Below are 22,702 nucleotides of genomic sequence, written 5' to 3'. Positions count from 1 at the left end.
TAACACAGATAAGTGTAAGGTTATGCACATGGGAAGGAGAAACATGCTATAATTACTTACTAAATGGGAAACTGCTGGGGAAATCAGACATGGAAAAAGACTTAGACATCTTAGTCAATAAGAAGCTAAATTGGAGTGCCCAGTGTCAGGCAGCTGCCACCAAAGCAAATAGGGTCATGGGATGCATTAGAAGAGGTCTGGGGACACGAGATGAAAACATAATTCTCCCTCTGTACAAATCACTCGTCAGACCACACTTGGAGTATTGTGTGCATTTTTGGACGCCGGTGCTCAAGAAAGACATTACTGAACTTGAAAGGGTTCAAAGGCGTGCTACTAAAATGATAAATGGAGTTGGTTCACTACAATACCCAGGAAGGTTATCAAAATTAGGTCTATTTACTCTAGAAAAGAGAAGACTTAGGGGAGACTTAATATATATGTACAAGTATATCAGAGGGCAATACAGAGACCTCTCCAATGAACTGTTTGTACCAAGGACTGTGACAAGAACAAGGGGGCATTGTTAAATATTTTTAGTTATGGATTTATATTAGTTATGGAGTTGTATTCTTATTACACTCAGTTCTGTGCTGAACAGTGCCTTCCGCTGACACTGCATGTGTTATTTTAGCATGTTTAGCTCATGTTAAATGTCAACTCCACTACATATTTAAGTTTAGCTCATGGTAAAAGGACAACTCCATATGTAGAGACCACGTGCTTTGAAAGATGTATATTTAAGGTGGGGGCTTACTCTATGGCTTGCTCTCTCCTTCCCTATCACCATGAAACACATTCGAGGAGTCATCTGTGCTGGGCCATGACATTACGGACAGCTGGTATGTAACTTGATGGCTACGTGAGAAGCCGAACAGAGACAGACACCATTTGCCATGTGGGATCATGCACCTATTTTTATGTTTTTCTGTAATAATCTTTTCTTTGATGGAAGAATCCAAATAAACCACTACATTTTTATCTGTCATATGTGCAAGTTATCAGGAACTTCACTACTCACAAGAATCAGACAGAACCTAGAAGCGAGGACTAAGAATTGCCAGATGGATTGAGAAGTACTACAAGTGCCAGACGTGCTGAAGACAAGAGCCCAGCGTTTGCCATCAAAGGAACTACAAGCTGAGATATTTCAAGGTAAGAAAAATGTATGTCATTACTTCTTTTTCTACGCAGAGTAAACTGAAATTTAAGTCTGCAGAAGAGTCTAATTTAGACATTTTATGGCTCAGCTTATATGCAGAATGTGAAGTGGAAAATCTGAAGTTAGATTCTAAGCTTTTCAATAGAAAAAGAGAGAAATTAAAAAATATTCTACAAATGGTAGATATATTTCATAAGTCGGTGTCAGAGAAATCCAAAAATGATTGTGTGAAGGAAAATAGTGATGTTCCCGAGATTGGCTGTAAAGTTAGGGAGATTGAACAAGACTGTAATCAATGTCTGTAGCAGCCATTCAAGGTGACTTTGCAGATGTGGAACAAGATGGAGAAGTAGGAGGAGAATTCAGAACTGACATAGATGCCATACAAGGGAAAGACGTACCACTAAGAATAGATCACTCAGAGGCCCAACTCCGAAGTAAAGTAAGGAAAAATTTGTTAAAAATATGCAAAATCATTCCTGCATATGATAACAAAATCCATGTTTGTAGAAACTCTGAGGTTTTTGAAAGCTGTGTTGACAAATTTGATTTGAGTAACGAGGAAAGGAATCAGTTATTTAAAATGTGGATCCCTGTAAACTTTGCCTGGAGATTATCTTTAAAGATATCTGGTGAAAAACATGTGAATTTAAATGATAAAGACAGATTAAAAATTCTGATTTTTTTGTGCATCAAATGAAAATTATCCAGATATTGATATTCTTCAAAAATTAAGTATTGGTCAGAAGGAATGTACTTTTACATTTATGTCCATATTTGAACGCCTGTACAGAATGCTGAGTGAGAATGTCAAAACACAGTCCTTCATAAAGACTTTTGTAAGCAAATTTTGGTTTTTAAATTCTGCATCTCATGTTATTGCATCACAAAAAGATTCTTTATTTGCTAATTTTCTAAAGACAGGCAGAATAAAATCTGATCAGAAGCCTGTATCAAAGTATCCCCGAAATCATATCTATGAAGAACGAAGAAAATCACATGTTTGCTTTAAGCCCTATGAAATTCAAAGTTCTGATCTTCTTTCTGTAAAAAAGATGGCCAAATTTGACAGACAGAGGCAGGTGGTGAGTGACATCATTGGCTTTGAGCTGAAGAGTCCATCGGAATCTGACGGACAGAAGCAGGTGGTGAGTGACATCAAGGCCTGTAAGCTGAACACTTCGCTCAAAGGATCCAGTAATTTCAAAATAGCAAGAATATTTCAAGTCATTTTTTACAGGGAAAGAGTGGGTTTAGGAATTGGCTAAAAATGTAATTAAATGTTGTGTAAAAGTGTTATACAATGTATTAGTCAGTTATATGTAATTATTTTATAGAGTATAATTCTGCAGTTCTATAGTTTTGTAGATATACGTATTCATACTGTATACACTCACTGGCCACTTTATTAGGTACACCATGCTAGTAAGGGGTTGGACCCCCTTTTGCCTTCAGAACTGCCTCAATTCTTCGTGGCAGAGATTCAACAAGGTGCTGGAAGCATTCCTCAGAGATTTTGGACCATATTGACATGATGGCATCACACAGTTGGCGCAGATTTGTCGGCTGCACATCCCTGATGCGAATCTCCCGTTCCACCACATCCCAAAGATGCTCTATTGGATTGAGATCTGGTGACTGAGGAGGCCATTTGAGTACAGTAAACTCATTGTCATGTTCAAGAAACCAATCTGAGATGATTCGAGCTTTATGACATGGCGCATTATCCTGCTGAAAGTAGCCATCAGATGTTGGGTACATTGTGGTCATAAAGGGATGGACATGGTCAGCAACAATACTCAGGTAGGCTGTGGCGTTGCAACGATGCTCAATTGGTACCAAGGGGCCCAAAGAGTGCCCAGAAAAAATTCCCCACACCATGACACCACCACCACCAGCCTGAACCGTTGATACAAGGCAGGATGGATCCATGCTTTCATGTTGTTTACGCCAAATTCTGACCCTACCATCCGAATGTCGCAGCAGAAATCGAGACTCATCAGACCAGGCAACGTTTTTCCAATCTTCTACTGTCCAATTTCGATGAGCTTGTGCAAATTGTAGCCTCAGTTTCCTGTTCTTAGCTGAGAGGAGTGGTACCCAGTGTGGTCTTCTGCTGCTGTAGCCCATCTGCCTCAAAGTTCGACGCACTGTGCGTTCAGAGATGCTCTTCTGCCTACCTTGGTTGTAACGGGTGGCAATTTGAGTCACTGTTGCCTTTCTATCAGCTCGAACCAGTCTGCCCATTCTCCTCTGACCTCTGGCATCAACATGGCATTTCCGGCCACAGAACTGCCGCTCACTGGATTTTTTTCCTTTTTCGGACCATTCTCTGTAAACCCTAGAGATGGTTGTGCGTGAAAATCCCAGTAGATCAGCAGTTTCTGAAATTCTCAGACCAGCCCTTCTGGCACCAACAATCATGCCACGTTCAAAGGCACTCAAATCACCTTTCTTCCCCATACTGATGCTCGGTTTGAACTGCAGGAGATTGTCTTGACCATGTCTACATGCCTAAATGCACTGAGTTGCCGCCATGTGATTGGCTGATTAGAAATTAAGTCTTAACACACAGTTGGACAGGTGTACCTAATAAAGTGGCCAGTGAGTGTATATAGAGTGTTTGTAGAAGTAGAGATTGTAGAACTGTATTTTTTAGTGAAAATTAAACTCTACTTCAGTAATAATATTTAGAATTATGAATATGATATTAACCTTCTCTTTTATTTTTCCTTAGAATTTTCATTTCAAAGCAGGGCTTAATCGGGAAAAATTCTCTTACAAGAATTTATGCCTTTATTTACACAGGAAGTTGCAATAATTGCATGATTTCATATATTTAACACTTAAAAGAAAATAACTAACTGCATTTTAAATGTGTTCTGTGTGTACGGTATCCCTTTATTGCATGGCATGAATGACAACCACAGCATGTGAAATTTGAACTTTGTTCTAATAATAAGTATACCAGTATACTATGTCCCTGTTCTTTAGGAAAATAATTTTCAAGGGGTCTCAGCTTTTGCAATTCAAATGAATTTTTTTCAGCCCTAAAGTTTTAAGTATAGCTATTATAATATATATATTTATGTTATGTGTATTTGGGGAATATTTAAAGAGATATTAAGATACTAAATCTAATAGTTTACAATGCGCATTGATAATTATTATAATAATTTGGGTTAATATATATATATATATATATATATATGTATATATATATATGAATTCATACCTCTGTATGTGAGATAATCTGTGGTGTGAACTTATATGTGACACAGTCTGAGTGACAGATAGATGCGTGTATGAGCAGCTGCTTAGGAGTAATGTGATACGTTTGATGTATGTGAGGCCTCAGGATTCTGAATGCAAGAAAAAAAAACAAACCTTTATTTTTAGGAGAAATATGCAGGTCAGTCAAATTATTGGAATATTAAGATATTTAATGCTGCACAACATATATTTCTATATTTCTTTAGTAATTATTTCTTGATTTAGTTAATTGTGGATAAGTGCAATCGCACATCAAAATGGTTTATGAAGAAAATCTACATTTAAATTAATTTTTCCAAAGGATAATTTTATGATATTCAAATTAATTTTAATGGTTACACATCTTCAGACAAATTATGGTATAATTTTGGTTTTGATAAATGAATTATTTAATGAAACAATATTTTTCGGTATTAAGGGGGAAATATGTTTTTGAGCATGACAACATCATCACATTTGATTAATACCTCTTCTTCACACATTTTAATAAAAAACAAATATTAATAAGGTACAATGGTATAAGTATTGGGTATAATAACATTGAGTATTATAAAGAGTCATTTCTTTACACTGAGAAGAGTATTATATGCAAAGTTGCATAATTTGAATATTTTGGTAACACAAGTTTATGACAATTATGAAATAATCCTGATCATGGAAATATTAAAGGTATATGTTACTGAGGACATAACTACTCTGCATTTGGTATCAACATAAAGTCCTTATTTTTTATTCTTATTTTTTATTCTTATTTTATTTTTCATTTTCAATTTTTATTCTATTTTTTATTTCTAATTCTTAAATTTTTATTTTTTCTGTCAATCAAGGAAAAAAAAACCATCAATGTTAAATAAAGTAATATCTATTATGAGAATATTGCTTCATTAAATATAGCAATGATATGGTTCCATTACAAAGGAAAATGTTTCAATTCTGAGTTCTATGGAACAATTCTTTTATTCATTCATTCTTTCGCTCACTCATATATTCTTATTTTGGTTTATGGCTATACATTCCTACATATTATTAGTATAATAAATATATTCCTTATTAATAAAGATGAAAACACTGGTTACATAAAACACATTGACACCTATGGGTTGAAAAAGGTAATTACACCTAAGACATAAAAAAATCTTCTATCACATGAAGAATATGGATAATAATGTATTATCACTTATTATAGTTTTATTATTTCAAACATTGAAATCCATATATGGTACAAATTCTGATAATAATTATATGGATATTACTGATTGCTATGGTACGCTGTGATATTATAGGTTAGGAAAATTACCAGATTTAGTATAGAATAGGGAATGAAGACTTCAAGCAAGATACTGAAATTTCGTTAATAAAGACTTTTTATATTTCTAAACTTTATTGATTCTTATCAGTTGCAAGAAGAAGAATGCCACTATCCAGAAGTCCCAGAAGGTAACAAAGCTATGATTACTGAGTAATAGACTGAGTCAATTACAAGTGCAGTATCCACCACTGACAATCACAATTAAAGTATCTAACCTGACAACTAGAGGACGATGATCCTACGATGCTGAGATGAACTGTGTTATCATGTTCTTATCAAGTTCCAGTGGTTTCAATCACCTGTAAAGCTTCCTTGAAAAGCTGGGGAATGATAAGGTAATTGTCAGGAAGCTACAACCCTGACATGTGTCCTGTGCATTAGGACTAAGGACTGGTTATGGTGCTATGTTTAGCAAGGAAGAGTCATTTTAACCCTTGCTTTGCTGACCAAAGACGTCACACATGTTCAAAGACCAGTACCAATGGAGGATTCCAGAATATCCAAGGCGAGCCAATGTAAGTCCAGGTTTTTAAAGGTGACACTGCACAGATATTAAAGCTACATTTCATCTATAGACTTTGTTTTCTTATCAACATTTGAATTTATGGACTTTTATTTGACACACAACACGATTCCTACAACATCTATATGCTATAGAGAAACTGTGTTTTTAAAAGAACCAAGAAGAAGACAGAATACATCAAAATGAAGACCAGATGACATCAGATGATGACTGGGCCTGAGATGCTTCAATTTAGATTTAGGGAAGTATAATTATACATATTTTATATGAATATTGTTCACGGCTTACCATAACATGAATTCACATCAATTATGTCATTGAGTACGTATAACAATAATCTGATATTATTATTGATATTAAATTATTTTGTCAAAAAAGAAGAAAAGAAGAAAGAAGATCTTATTATATTTTGAGGGTTCCAATTAATGTCTGTCTCCCTCAAAAGGGGAATTGTTAAATATTATTAGTTATGGATTTTTATTAGTTATGGAGTTGTATTCTTATTACACTCAGTTCTGTACTGAACAATGCCTTCCGCTGACACTGCATGTGTTATTTTAGCATGTTTAGCTCATGTTAAATGTCAACTCCACTACATATTTAAGTTTAACTCATGGTAAAAGGACAACTCCATATGTAGAGACCACGTGCTTTGAAAGATGTATATTTAAGGTGGGGGCTTACTCTAGGGCTCGCTCTCTCCTTCCCTATCACCATGAAACACATTCGAGGAGTCATCTGTGCTGGGCCATGACATTACGGACAGCTGGTATGTAAGTTGATGGCTACGTGAGAAGCCGAACAGAGACAGACGCCATTTGCCATGTGGGATCCCAGAGAAAGAAGGATATAAGTTTTACTATGAACAAATGGACAATCCCTTTATAATCATGCACATTAACCCAGTGCACAGTGATGGACAAGTAACGGCCCTGGCCATGCCTACTGGCCCATGCATCTGTTGTGAGGTGCTCCTTTCCACTCACTGATTGCTTGAGTGCATGGACAATACAGTCGTTCACATGCAGGTGGAGGGCAGGGATGGCTTTTCTAGAAAAGAAGTGCCAACTGGCTAGGTCATAGCGTAGGCCATGAGCACTCGTAACACTTCGCTTTCAACCAAATGGAAGTGCATCATCTCTAATGAGATCAGTTTGGCAATGGGGGCGTTCAAAGCCAGTGTACACGGATGAGAGGATGAGTACTTTCTTGTCCTACTCAGAGTGTCTGGTAGGGTGGGCTGGACTTGAGAGCTACATATGGGGGAACTAGCGGTGGACCTGATGGACCGACAGTGGGTTGGTGGTGATGGCCTACATTCAGTCTTTCATTGCAAAAACATTGTGATTGCCTGACTGCTTTGGCCTTGTGACAACACCTCAACATTTCTTGCTGGTGGTATGCTTACCGGTGGGCTTACAGTGGGGGAAGCGATGGAGCATTGCTGGCTACCTTCAGTTGGAGCAGGTGCACATGTGCTACCTGAGGTTTTGTAGTCCTTCCACGCTTGCAAGTGCATGCTGGTTAAATGTCTAAGCATGCAACTGGTGTTCACATTTCGGAGATTTTTCCCTCGGCTAAAGGTCCTTCCGCACTTCTTACAGATAACCTTTGCCTCATCAATAGGATTTTGGTCAAAAAAGTGCCACACTGCACTTTTCCTTATGGATGAAATAACTTTCTCGGACTTACTGTGCGCTACTAGACAAAGTTCAATTTAACACGACATGAGAAGTTTAACTGTTTAATTCCCAACACGTTACGAAGTGTATAATACTTCTTCCTCAGGGGATGTCATCCTAAGTCTGAGAAAGTTATTTCATCCATAAGGATTTATATTGGCGGTCACTGAGTGGACCTTCGGGCGTGCAGCAGACTGACATTTGGTTCTTATGCCTTTATTTCTCCTGGATCAGGTGAGTGGATTTCTTATATTCATTTGATTCACCACCCGGATAAGACCCTATTGCGCCTTCTTTTTTCCTTAGCCTTTATAACACTTCACTTTTCGTACTATGGTATAAATTTTCAGGTCTTGCACGCTGTGCTAATTTGACCATTTGGCAAAGCTGTCCTGCAACTCTTTTTGTTTTTTTACCACGTTTTTGGACAGCTACGGGCCTGCCAGATAACTGCTGCTGCAATGACAATGCCTGCTGTGGATCCTTCTCCTCTTCTGAGCTATTGCTAACGGCACCCTCTTCCCCTCATGGATGCCAGTCTGGGTCAACAACTGGGTCATCCATCACCTCCTCTTCAATTTCATCTGCACCTTCATCTGTGTCACCGTGTAAGGTGGTATAGTGTGCGGGAAGGGGCACCTGAGTTTCATCAGGGTAAGATTCTGGCTCAGTAGACTGCGAGGGCAATGTAGTGCTCTGGGTCAATGCACCAGCAGAATCATCTAGCAGTGGCTGTGCATCAGTGCACTCCATGTCAGATTCATCTTGGACTGGGGAATTCAGGATTTGACTTTATAACCTAGACATGGTATGTGAAAAGAGCTCCATGGAGTAATCTGAAGTGTGGCCTGCCGCATCCTTCACTTTTGGTGGGGGTGAAGGACACAAGGAATGGTGTTGTTCCTGACCAGTAGCCTGCACTGACGACTCAGTGTTTGCAGTTTTTGAAACTTCAGAATAGGAGGCGATAGAGCTGGAGGCTGTTTCGACAATGTAAGTCAAAACCTGTTCCTGATGCTCTGGTTTTAAAAGCGGCTTACCTACTCCCAGAAAAGGGAACCTTACAGGCCTTCTTGAGCCAGACGATGACGCAGGCTCAACATCTCCTGCCTTAGCTGCTATTGTGCTTTTGTCATAACCAGCAGATGCACCACCACCACCATCAGTACCAGCTCCCCCCCCACCCACGTTCACGGCCTCTTCCACCATACTTCCTCATGTTTGGGAAAATGTACCAAAAATACCAGCAGATATATGGTACTATATGAGGAGCGTACAGCTCTATAAGGTGTAGTGAAAAATTTAAATCTCCGTATATATTTCCTTAGTCACAGACGTCCTCCCAGTATGTATTTGACCGTAATCCAACCAGCAGATATACGGTACTGTATCAGAAACATACAGCTGTATACGGTGTAAAGAAAAATTTAAATCTCCGCATATTTTTCCTTAGTCACAGACGTCCTCCCAGTATGTATTTGACCATAATCCAACCAGCAGATATACGGTACTGTATCAGAAACATACAGCCGTATACGGTGTAAGGAAAAATTTAAATCTCTGTATATATTTCCTTAGTCACAGACGCTCTCTCAGTATGTATTTGACCGCAATCCAACCAGCAGATATACGGTACTGTATCCGAAACGTACAGCTGTATACGGTGTAAGGAAAAATGTAAATCTCCGTATATTTATTTTCGGAGTCACACACACACGCTGTCTCAGTATGGATTTGACCGTAATCTAAACAGCAGATATACGGTACTATATGAGAAGCAGCCAGCTGAATACGGTGTAGGGGGAAATGTAAATCTCCGTATGTTTATTTCCAGAGTCACACACACATGCTGTCTCAGTATGGATAAACCGTAATCCAAACATCAGATATACTGTACTGTATCAGAAGTGGAAAGCTGAATACGATGTAAGGGAAATGTAAAACTCCGTATATTTATTTGTCCGTGACACCAGCTGGTACACGGCAGTGTGTGAGAAGCGTATAGCTCTAGACGGTGTGGGAAAAAATGAACACTCGGTAACTGTGCAGAAAAAAAAGAATAAAAGTATGAGTGCTGTGTAAAAAGCAGTCTGCACAGCAGTGTGCACACAGCAATGCAGCTATCAGGCAGCCTAAATAACCAGCGCTGCTGCACACAAAAAAATCCTCCCCTGTCCACTGCACACTAACTGTGCAGCACAATTGCTATCAGCAGAAGCACAGAATGTTTTTTCTTTCCTGCCTATCTGTTTTCTTTCCTGCCTAACACTCTCCCTATTGAGAAACAGCGGCAGCAACCTCTCTCTATGCTAACATCGGCAGAAGTAGAATGGCGGTTGGCAGTCAGCGCTTTTATAGCCACTGTGATGCCACACAAAGCTAGCTAATCACTGCAATGCCCTTCTCTAAGATGGTGGTGGCCACTGTCCATGTCATTGCGTTGCCCACAGTGTGCATCCTTGCTCATTGGCAGAGAAAAGGCGCCTGAAAGCATTATGAGAAACGCGACTTTGGAGCTCAGGTCGGCGACCACATGGCCGACCTCACGCTATGGTCGGGTTTCGCTCGGCGAAACCCGACTTTGGCGAAAGTCGGCGACTTTTGAATCTGACCGACCCATTTTGCTCAACTTTAGTACTCAGTGTTCCATTCACAATGTGTGGCGTTAACACAGTATGTTCAAGCAATCACTCGCTGATTAGTTTCCATCATTGTTTACTAGCAGCAATTAAATATCTCTGCATGATGGACCCGATGGACATGATGGATTTAGTGCAATTCGCCAATCCTAACAGTGTCTTGCGACTGTCATGCGATTTTTAATACGGACATCTGTATGTCATGTGTATGCAATCCGTAAGAAATGCTTTTTTCCCTGGAGATAGAAAGGCACAATCAAACTTCATTTGTTGATAATTCCAATGTGCTAGCCCAATATAAAGCCATTTAACAACATGTGTGATGCTGAGCACATCCATATATTCATTAGGATTAAATTGTCAGATTTGTTTGGTTTTGCTATTGGCATTAACACCAAGAAAGTATGGCTGTTAGGAATCTGAGTTTGAATCCTAGCAAGGAGCTCCTCTTCAGCTGGGTGCTATCCCGGGAGCATGGGGTTGGATATTCCCCTGCTGTTGCTCTGAGGAGGTGGTGTAGATTTTGGGTGTTTTCACTCCTCACCCAGCATCCTGTAAGAGAGCATTTTGCATGGCTGTATGGACAGCTCATCATGCATCGTGACAAATTTTTTGCCTACACAAGGATGTCACTCGAGACATTTGACATTCTACTGGCTGAGCTTTGTCCAACCCTCACATTTCAAACGTCCCTTTTTCGCCCATGCATTTCAATGGAAGAACGGCTTCTGATTACCTTGAGGTAATTTACATTTTTAATTTGACATATGTGAAACATACACTGCTCAAAAATATAAAGGGAACACTTAACCCCTTCCTGACATCCGACGTACTATCTCGTCCATGGGACCTGGGCCCCTATGCCCATGGACGGGATAGTACGTCTACTGCGATCAGCGGCGCCCACGTGGTGAGCGCCGCTGATCGCGGCCGGGTGTCAGCTGATTATCACAGCTGACACCTGGCACAATGTGTCAGGGGCGGTCACGGACTGCCCCCGACACGTTAACCCCTTGCACACCATGATCAAACATGATCGTGGTGTACCGGGGGTTAAAGGGAAGCATCGGCAGGGAGGGGGCTCCCTCCGTGCTTCCCTGAGCCCCCCACGGCAGCGCAATGTGCAGCGCTGCTGCAGGGGGCTCCTTTCCTGCAGGCCCCCGAATCCATGATGGCTACGGGGGCCTTCGGGGGCCTGCAGGAAGCTGGCTTCCTCAGTGCCTGCAAAGCGCAGGCATGAGGAAGCCTTCTGCACTGCCTGTGACAGATCGCTGATCTGTCACAGTGATCTGTGATGTGACAGATCAGCGATCTGTCACAGGACAGTGATGTCCCACCTGGGACTATTTAATACAGTAAAAAAAAAATAAAAAAAGTGTTAAAATAATTTTAAAAAAATCGCCAAATAAATTAGAAAAAAAAAAAAATATTCCCCCAATAAATTCATTTTTTGGAAATAAAAAAAAAAAAAACAATAAAAGTACACATATTAGGTATCGCCACGTCCATAACGACACGCCCTATAAAACTGTCCCATTAGTTAACCCCTTTAGCGAACCCCTTAAAAAATAAAAATAAAAAATGAAACAAAAAATAATGATTTATTATCATCACGCCAAACAAAAAGTGTAATAACGCGCGATCAAAAAGACGCATATAAATATCCATGGTACCGCTGAAAATGTCATCTTGTCGCGCAAAAAACGAGCTGCCATACAGCATCATCAGCGAAAAAATAAAAAAGTTATAGCTCGCAGAATAAAGCGATGCAAAAATAATTATTTTTTATATAAAATAGTTTTCATTGCATAAAACCGACAAAACATAAAAAAACGACCTAAATGAGGTATCGCTGTAACCGTACTGACCCGTAGAATAAAACTGCTTTATCAATTTTACCGCACACAGAACGGTGTAAACGCACCCCCCCAAAAGAAATTCATGAAACGCTGGTTTTTGTTCATTCTGCGTCCCAAAAATCGGAATAAAAAGCGATAAAAAAAGTCACGTGCCCGAAAATGGTACCAATAAAAACGTCAACTCATCCCGCAAAAAATAAGACCTCACATGACTCGGTGGGTCAAAATACGGAAAAATTATAGCTCTCAATATGTGGTGATGTAAAAACTATTTTTACAATAAAAAGCGTCTTTTAGCGTGCGACAGCTGCCAAATATAAAAACCGCCATAAATAGTAAATCAAACCCCCGTTATCACCCTCTTAGTTAGGGAAAAATAATAAAATAAAAAAAAATGTATTTATTTCTATTTTTCCATTAGGGTTAGGGCTAGGGTTAGGGTAGGGTTAGGGTTAGGGTTAGGGCTAGGGCTAGGGTTAGGGCTAGCGTTAGGGCTAGGGTTAGGGTTAGGGCTGAGATTAGGGTTAGGGGTGTGTTGGGGTTCGGGTTGGAGTTAGAATTGGGGATTTCCACTGTTTGGGCACATCAGGGGCTCTCCAAATGCAACATGGCGTCTGATCTCAATTCCAGCCAATTCTGAGTTGAAAAAGTCACATGGTGCTCCTTCCCTTCAAGCTCTGCCATGTGCTCAAACAGTGTTTTACCCCCCATGTAGGGTATCAGCCTACTCAGGACAAATTGCAAAACAATTTTTGGGGTCCAATTTCTCCTGTTACCCTTAGGAAAATAAAAAATTGGGGGCAAAAATATCATTTTTGTGGAAAAAAATGATTTTTTTATTTTCACGTCCGAGTGTTATAAACTTCTGTGAAGCACTTGGGGGTTCAAAGTGCTCACCACACATATAGATAAGTTCCGTGGGGGGTCTAGTGTCCAAAATGGGGTCACTTGTGGGGAGTTTCAATAGTTTAGGAACATCAGGGGCTCTCCAAACGCACATGACACCCGCAGACCATTCCATCAAAGTCTACATTTCAAAACGTCACTGCTTCCCTTCCGTGCCCCGACGTGTGTCCATACAGTAGTTTTCTCCCACATATGGGGTGTCAGCGTACTCAGGACAAATTGGACAACAACTTTTGGGGTCCAATTTCTCCTGTTACCCTTGGGAAAATGAAAAAATTGGGGGCGAATTGATCATGCTTGTGGAAAAAATACGATTTTTTTATTTTCATGCCCGGGCATTATAAACTTCTGTGAAGCCCTTGGGGGTTCAAAGTGCTCACCACACATCTAGATAAGTTCCTTAGGGGGTCTCGTTTACAAAATGGGGTCATTTGTGGGGGCTTCCACTGTTTAGATACATTAGGGGCTCTCCAAAGGCAACATGACACCCGCAGACCATTCCATCAAAGTCTGCATTCCAAAACGTCACTACTTCCCTTCCGAGCCCCGACGTGTGCCCATACAGTAGTTTTCTCCCACATATGAGGTATCAACATACTCAGGACAAATTGGACAACAACTTTTGGGGTCCAATTTCTCCTGGTACCCTTGGGAAAATAAAAAAAATGGTGACTAAAAGATCATGTTTGTGGAAAAAATACGAATTTTTTATTTTCACACCCAGGCGTTATAAACTTCTGTGAAGCACTAGGGGGATCAAAGTGCTCACCACACATCTAGATAAGTTCCTTGGGGGGTCTAGTTTACAAAATGGTGTCATTTGTGGGGGGGTTCCACTGTTTAGGTACATTAGGGGCTCTCCAAAGGCAACATGACACCCGCAGACCATTCCATCAAAGTCTGCATTCCAAAACGTCACTACTTCCCTTCCGAGCCCCGACGTGTGCCCATACAGTAGTTTTCTCCCACATATGCGGTATCAGCATACTCAGGACAAATTGGACAACAACTTTTGGGGTCCAATTTCTCCTGGTACCCTTGGGAAAATAAAAAAATGGTGACTAAAAGATCATGTTTGTGGAAAAAATACGAATTTTTTATTTTCACGCCCGGGCGTTATAAACTTCTGTGATGCACTGGGGGGTTCAAAGTGCTCACCACACATCTAGATAAGCTCCTTGGGGGGTCTAGTTTACAAAATGGTGTCATTTGTGGGGGGTTCCACTGTTTAGGTACATCAGGGGTTTTCCAATCGCGACATGGTGTACAATCTCAATTCCAGCCAAAAACGTCAAATGGCGCTGCCTCCCTTCCGAGCTCTGCCATGCGCCCAAATAGTGGTTTACCCCCACATGTGGGGTATCAGCGTACTCAGGACAAATTGCACAATAACTTTTAGGGTCCTGTTACCCTTGGAAAAGTAAGAATTGAGGGTGAAAAGATCATTTTTGTGGAAAAAATATGATTTTTTAATTGTACGGCTTTATGTTATAAACTTCTGTGAAGCCCATGGGGGTTTAAAGTTCTCACCACACATCTAGATAAGTTCCTTAGGGGGTCTAGTTTCCAAAATGGTGTCATTTGTGGGGGGTTTCCACTGTTTTGGTACATCAGGGGTTTTCCAATCGCGACATGATGTCCGATCTCAATTCCAGCCAAAAACGTCAAATGGCGCTGCCTCCCTTCCGAGCTCTGCCATGCGCCCAAATAGTGGTTTACCCCCACATGTGGGGTATCAGCGTACTCAGGACAAATTGCACAATAACTTTTAGGGTCCTGTTACCCTTGTGAAAATAAAAATTGGGGTGAAAAGATCATTTTTGTGGAAAAAATATGATTTTTTAATTGTACCGCTGTACATTATAAACTTCTGTAAAGCCCTTGTGGGTTCAAAGTTCTCACCACATATCTAGATAAGTTCCTTGGGGGGTCTAGTTTCCAAAATGGGGTCACTTGTAGGGGGTTTCCACTGATTAGGTACATCAGGGACTCTCCAAACGTGACATGGCGTCCAATCTGAATTCCAGCCAATTTTGCATTGAAAAAGTCAAACGGCGCTCCTTCCCTTCTGAGCTCTGACATGCGCTGAAACAGTCGTTCCCCCCCACATATCAGGTATCAGCGTACTCAGGACAAATTGCACAATAACTTTTGCAGTCCAATTTCTCCTGTTACCCTTGGTAAAATAAAAAAAATTGAACCTGAAGTATTTTTTTTATGAAAAAAGTTAGATGTTCATTTTTTTTTAAATATTCAAAAAAATTCCTGTGACGCACCTAAAGGGTTAATAAACTTCTTGAATGTGGTTTTGAGCACCTTAAGGGGTTCAGTTTTTAGAATGGTGTCACTTTTGGGTATTTTCTATCATATAGACCCCTCAAAGTGGCTTCAAATGTGATGTGGTCCTAAAAATAAAATGGTGTTGTAAAAATGAGAAATCGCTGGTCAACTTTTAACCCTTATAACTTCCTAACAAAAAAAAATTTTGGTTCCAAAATTTTTTTGGTTCTGATGTAAAATAAACATGTGGGAAATGTTAGTTATCAAGTTTTTTGTGTGCCGTATCTCTGTGATTTAAGGGCATAAAAATTCAAAGTTCGAAAATTGCGAAATTTTCAAAATTTTCGCCAAATTTCCATTTTTCTCACAAATAAACGCAAGTTATTTGAATGAAATTTTACCACTAACATGAAGTACAATATGTCACGAGAAAACAATGTCAGAATCACCGGGATCCATGGAAGCGTTCCAGAGTTATGACCTCATAAAGATACAGTGGTCAGAATTGTAAAAATTGGCCCGGTCATGAACGTGCAAACCACCCTTGGGGGTGAAGGGGTTAAACAACATAATATAACTCCAAGTAAATCAAACTTCTGTGAAATCAAACTGTCCACTTAGGAAGTAACACTGCTTGACAATCAGTTTCACATGCTGTTGTGCAAATGAAATAGACAACAGATGGAAATTATTGGCAATTATCAAGACACCCTCAATAAAGGTGTGGTTCTGCCGGTGGGGACCACAGACCACATCTCAGTAGTCCTTTCACACTTGTGGTAGCATAAGATGGACTCTACAACCCACACAAGTAGCTCAGGAAGTGCAGCTCATCCAGGATGGCTCATCAATGTGAGCTATGGCAAGAAGGTTTGCTGTGTCTGTCAGCGTAGTCTCCAGAGGCTGGAGGCACTACCAGGAGACATGCCAGTACACCAGGAGATGTGGAGGGGGCCGTAGGAGGGCAACAACCCAGCAGCAGGACCGCTACCTCAGCCTTTGTGTAAGGAGGAACAGGAGGAGCACTGCCAGAGCCCTGCAAAATGACCACCACCAGCAGGCCACAAATGTGCATGTGTCTGCACAAATGGTTAGAAACCGACTCCATGAGGATGGTCTGAGTGCCTGGCATCCACAGATGGGGGTTATGTTCTCCTTTGACGAACAACCATCTCCAATATTGTGAAGCACTTCTGTGCACAAATCTTAAGGAGAGAGTTATGCCAGAGCCAACCCCTGACCACTGGGAACACATCTCAAATTGGATATACCAGTGTTGTCAGTTTCCAAATTGTGTGGATGCTTTAGATGGGAAGCACATCCGCGTCAAGAAGTCACCAAACTCAGGGTCCCAATACTACAGATGTTGTAGGATAATTACAGTCTAACTTGAGCATTTGGTGTAATGCGCCTTTGGCATTTTGATCACAAAATGGAGGGTATTGCTTAGTACCCTTCCGTTAAATGAGCAAAATGTGAATGGTATCATTAAAGCCTATATAATACTACACAATTTTACCCATATCCACTATTTTCCTGTGTCTGAGGATACCGAGGGAGGATTTGCTAATAATCCTGGTCAGATTGCAGAGACTTTTTCCAGAGGCAGGGAGCTTTCAGGTCTCAGAGTTCGTGAACTTTTTGCAAATTATCTTCTGACGCCTGAGGGATCCATACCCTGGCAAGAAAATGTTTTCCCATGATGTTTTGTTCAAATATTGGTATTGATTATGATGATTTGAATAATCATACTATGTGTTAAATATTTTTGCTTGGCACAATGCATAGAGGAATAATTTGACAAAATAACACATAATTTGCAGAGAAAACAAGACTTCCTTTTATTTTGAGCCAAATATAAAGAAAAGGTAGCCTTCATTTTGGCATAACTAAGAAATAGCCAAAGTTGGCAATGATTGTGGTATTAAAACAATAAAAACATTAAAAATCCAAAAAAGAATGGTGCAATGTGAATGGTAAAGGGGGTATGGATGAGTTTTCAGGAAGGGTGCTTTGCTGATGTGTTGTTTGGTATGGATTTATGGCTGCTGGCGGATTGTGCTATGATGGTATTGGTCATTGGTGACAGGGCACATAGTCTACTGGACCTTGATAATACCAGCCAGGTTCCTGTGCATGTTATTATACCCATAATCCTAATTACAGAAGGCTATGGTCACTTCAACAAACATTTTTTAAGCATAATCTATCATGGTAGGTGCCATGAAGGATAAGAAGTGAGGTGAAAGCGTGAGTGAATTAAAAGAATATTTTTATTAATTACCAAAACAATGATTAACAACAATAAAAAGACAGGGCAGAATGGCATCCAAATGAAGGGGGAAGAGATAACCAGCAGCAAATAAATGAATACATCTGTATGTGTAAACAGGGTGCACAATGCGTGAATAGCCAAAAAGATGAATCAATTATTAAGGTCCAGAATACCTAGAGACCCTTCAATATGGCCAGCATTCATACAATTGCAATAGTTGCTAAATCTACTGAAAGGAGTGCCTAAGTACTATAAGAATGCAGCCTATTTATAATATAAGGGGAAGGAAAGACCAAATATGGCAGAGAAAGCAGTGTTGCAAAATGTTGATGATCAGGAAGAAGCAACATGTTAGCAGTAAGATTTTTGGCTGTGTTGGCCAGCGTTAGAAGATTGCTGTGGATGGCTGTGATGCCAGGCTTCACCCTGGCAAACTAAATGAGCTTGGCTGTACTGTGCCCCATATTGTGCTTGTTGCCCATAATGTGTTTGGGATGGGGTACATGCTGGCTGAGTAAGTGTGAGGGGATTATTGATGGATGTGGATTTGCAAGTCCCTACTAAAGGAGGTACTGTGGAAGGTGGTTGGCCTATGGTAGCATGCTGCCATACATATGGGCCTTTCACACTGGTATGACATTGCCATGATTGAATAGGAGGTAGAGTTGAAGATGGATGACCAGAGTCAGTAGGTGGCAGAGTTGAAGGTGGTTAGTGTGACTCACTAGTTGCAGGCCCATGAGCTCCTGAGGTGGATGCATGGTGACACTGAGACAGCTCTTAGTGGTGTCTCTCTATGTAACCAAAAAGATGCCTGGGATTATTTGGGGGGATGGCAACATGTACTGTATGAGATGAAGTATTGAGGCTTTGGTGCCCAGCTTTAATTCTGTTGGAATTTGGAGAATATGCTGGGCCAAGCTGCAACAAAATGCTTCCTCTCCATCATCCAAAAGTGTTTGCCCAATATAATCCATTACACGGCTTTCAATTTGCCTCCTTGACACTGTTTTGTGCATCCCTCCTTCTGCGCATTCGCCGTGGTATTGATGCATGGAATGAGGTATATTGGGGCAATGTAGGACTGCTGCTCCTGGCCTGCTCTTCCTGCTGTGCTGCATCCTAGTGATGGTTTGTTTGCCCATGACCTTCATTCTCTGATGGTCCAGGGACATCTTCCTCAGATGGGCATTGAACCACAGGTTGGGTTGGCCCTGCCTCTGCCGCTGAGGCTGTGTCTATTTCCTGTATGTTGGATTCTGTTCGATATATAAATTAAAACTTTTTTTTGTTTCAGTTTGGTAACTACAAATGTGGTTTTAAACATTAACAATGTGGACGAAAAAACAATACTTATGGTCTTAGGTCCATGATGGGTGCTAAAAAGCTTAAGCGACTTATATACAGGTAAGGCCTTTTTTTGCTGGCGATGCTGGCGCTCCCTCCTGTATTGATCCCGGCAGCTCCACCATCTCCAGGTTACATTATTCACTGCCATAAGGAACATTTCCATTTAAACATGTTAATATAGTATTGTGAAGACCACAATATAAAACAAGAACTATCAAAGCTAAACATAAACCGCCAAAAAAATAAAAGATTAGCCAAAAAAACCCAAACACATAGTAAAATTCATATTTGAGCAAAATTTACTTACTCATCCCCATTTTGACATCTGGGGTGCAGTCAGCATAATTTTGAAATAATTGCTGACAAATAAAGTTCCAAGAGGCGTCCTTTACTAGGCAATTTTGATAATTTAAGTCACAAGTTTTCCAGCATTTGGGCCGCTCCAGGACTAAAACCAAGAGCATCTCTACATTAATTGTACGAGGCATGGGAAACTTAAAAAAGAATACACCCCATGGAGGTGTGTCACATTCAATGATTATTCACAGGTGGTTTATGGGAGCCTGCCACCACTCCCTGTATGTCACTTCCTGTCATGGGAAAATTTGTGTATTTTGCTAAAATTCTCTAACTACAATCCATAAAAAAAGGACGGCATGGTCCGTATACCGTGCAATTTTTTTTCTCGCACCTATTGATTTGCTTTGGCAAGTCTCATCCAAGATACGAGGACAATAGCAGAATGCTAGGAATTTTTTTCTTAGTCTGATTTCAGCTGAGAAAAAAAAAATCACAGATGAAATGTAACTGATTTTATCGGATTTCACTCGTCCGTTTTTCTCTCAAATGAGTATGAGCCCTAAGACTCCAGACTCTGTGTCTGCTACGTGTCTTGGATTCTGAATATCATACTGGAGGCATTTGTGCCAAAAGAAAATGTTTACAATTGCTTAACAAGAATTAAGGACATTTCATCAGTATATGGACATATACAAAATATGAAATTGTTGTTGAAAATGCACTAAAAGAAATTGCATACAGTAATTTTTTATGCAAATTGATGCTGTTTGAAGTGATTTTTTTTTAAATTTGCTACTTCACATAAAATACACTTTCCATGACCATACTGAACCTATATGTTGCAACTTCACAACCTAGCATTTTTGGTTTAATTTAAATTAAATATCAGTTTGGTTTAAGTGGGGGTGATTTTCAACATTTAATGAAATCTTAAATGTAAACATTAACATTCTAAAAAATAAAGCACACAAAAAATGTTGCATTTAACAATGATAGGCACCACAACAATACTGCTGGCTGTTGCCGCAAATTACTCTCCTTGCGTGTACTGACGGTAGCGAACCTTTCATTTAATGGTAATAATCATTTTTTGTTAAGGATGGTATAATTTTAAGCCAAAACTATTTACTCCCAAAAAAAGTTAAAAAAAAAGTGTAAAAATATGAATACAGTTACACACATTTTACTTTTTGCCTACCTATATTCAATTTTGGCAATGGTACACCACATAACTAAATTGTGGGCTGTTGCAGCATTTTTAGGCAGTGTTCCTACCTCCTGGCATTAGGTTTTACAGGGCCCTTTATCACAGTAATTCGAGACATCTATCAGTGCAGGCCTGTTTTTGTACCCTTATTTAAATTGTCAAATTAGAGTCACATACATGCTACAATGATATTACAGCCATGTGAACTCACTCTGCCAGTGCCAAGCATTGCTTGCTGATGTCATAGTTTTCCAGGTTTGTCTAAATTTGTTAACACATTTTAGATATAATTCAATATTAAGTTTAGGTCCAAAATGCCAAAATGTATGCTAAACAGAAACATGTAATGATTCACAAAGGATGTGTTGAGTCGATAGAAAAAATTATTATGGACAAAAATGTGTCATCCATTGGCAGCATCACCACCAGCACTACTGGTAGAAATTGTACTGGTAGTACTAGTACCAAATGTCAGTCACATTTGGCCTTCTTGAGAGTCATTGACAAGCTGAATCAGGGATGATGATAAAGATGCCAATGTTTTTAAGAGGGACTAAACCTGGGAAACAGACAGAGGTAACAAGAAAGTGACGTCTATATAGGAGTATGCTGGCATCAGTGATACCCTGTGCAGACAACATACATAAAAAGATACTGTAATAAGGCAAAATCAGCTTTTCTGCAATCAGCTGTGGAGCAGTTGATGCTGCATAAGCTGTTGATGGAAGAGGCTCTAAAGTGACTGAAAAGTCTGTTCATAATGGCAGTGAGTTGTACTCGTGGGATTTTTGTGTGTAGTCATTCTTTTACACATTCTCAGATGACCAGTTTTGTTGGATTGTGCAGGATGTGCTTTTTGAAAATAGGCGAGGCACATCCATTGAATAGGAATGACATCACTTTGTCAGCACATGAAATGGCATCATCTGGTCATATAGAGGAAGCAAACTAACCAACAAGATGAGTAAGGCTCAAGCTGTCCTCCTATCTTTCCTCATGAATGTGTTTTTAGTAACCAAGTCTGCACCCGCAATTAGTGCTTTGTTGTTGTCATCAGCCCCATTATCATCCTCATCTACGGCTTTCTATATACTTCCTACTCTACCTTTCTTTACATCTGGAGCGCCCCGCGGGGCCTGGGGGTACTCGGTACCGGGACCGTCGACTTCCATGGGGGACGGTGTCACGGCGGCGGTGACCCGGTCTGTGGCCCAGAGGCGTCCAGTAATAAAATAGGGGAAAGTTGTGTGGTATTTTTGTGGTAAAAATAAAGATAATGTTTATAGATGGTGAAATACGTGATGCCACCTGTGGTATTCTAGTCAGAGGTGACCAGCGCTGTGGTGTTGCTTCTCTGGGATGGATGTTGGGTGCAGCTATGATGTTGTAGCCCTCCACAGATAGGGCTGTAGTCCCAGGGCAAAGATGTTAAATAAATAGTAAAAATGGCTGTAAACATTGGGGTGCAGAGAAATGAGAGAAAGACACAGAGAGGTGCAGTTTCTTTACCTTTTACTGGTAATAGGTTGCAGTCCGGAGTACCACATACAGGTGATGGAATGAGTCCAGCTCGCCTGGAGGCATTCAGGGGATCCACCTTGCCAGGTGGGGATTTAGGACCTTCCTTTCTGTGCTTTGTGTGTGGGTCTTCGCTGTATATAACTATGCTGTGACCCTCTATTCGTGATGATTTCACTAACCTGTACGGCTGTCAGCGTGAGCCTATTCCACGGGTACCGTTCTCTTCACCGTCGGCCCCGGGCTCCTTATCCGCTGCCGTGCCCTCAGGTGATTAATGTGCACAGGAATTTACAATCCCCTGTACTTTCAGATTTGGCTATCAGGGAGTACAGTTCCTGTCAGCCTAGGACTCTGATGTCCCTTTTCTCTTTATTAGCGCTTCACTCAGGGGTCTGCTATATGCAGTATTTTAGCTT

This window comes from Dendrobates tinctorius, unplaced genomic scaffold (genome assembly GCF_039654945.1).
Source record: "Dendrobates tinctorius isolate UK_male_01 unplaced genomic scaffold, ASM3965494v1 ptg000161l, whole genome shotgun sequence".
In the NCBI taxonomy this organism is placed as follows: Eukaryota; Metazoa; Chordata; class Amphibia; order Anura; family Dendrobatidae; genus Dendrobates; species Dendrobates tinctorius.
Note: the sequence above shows the minus strand (reverse complement) of the source record.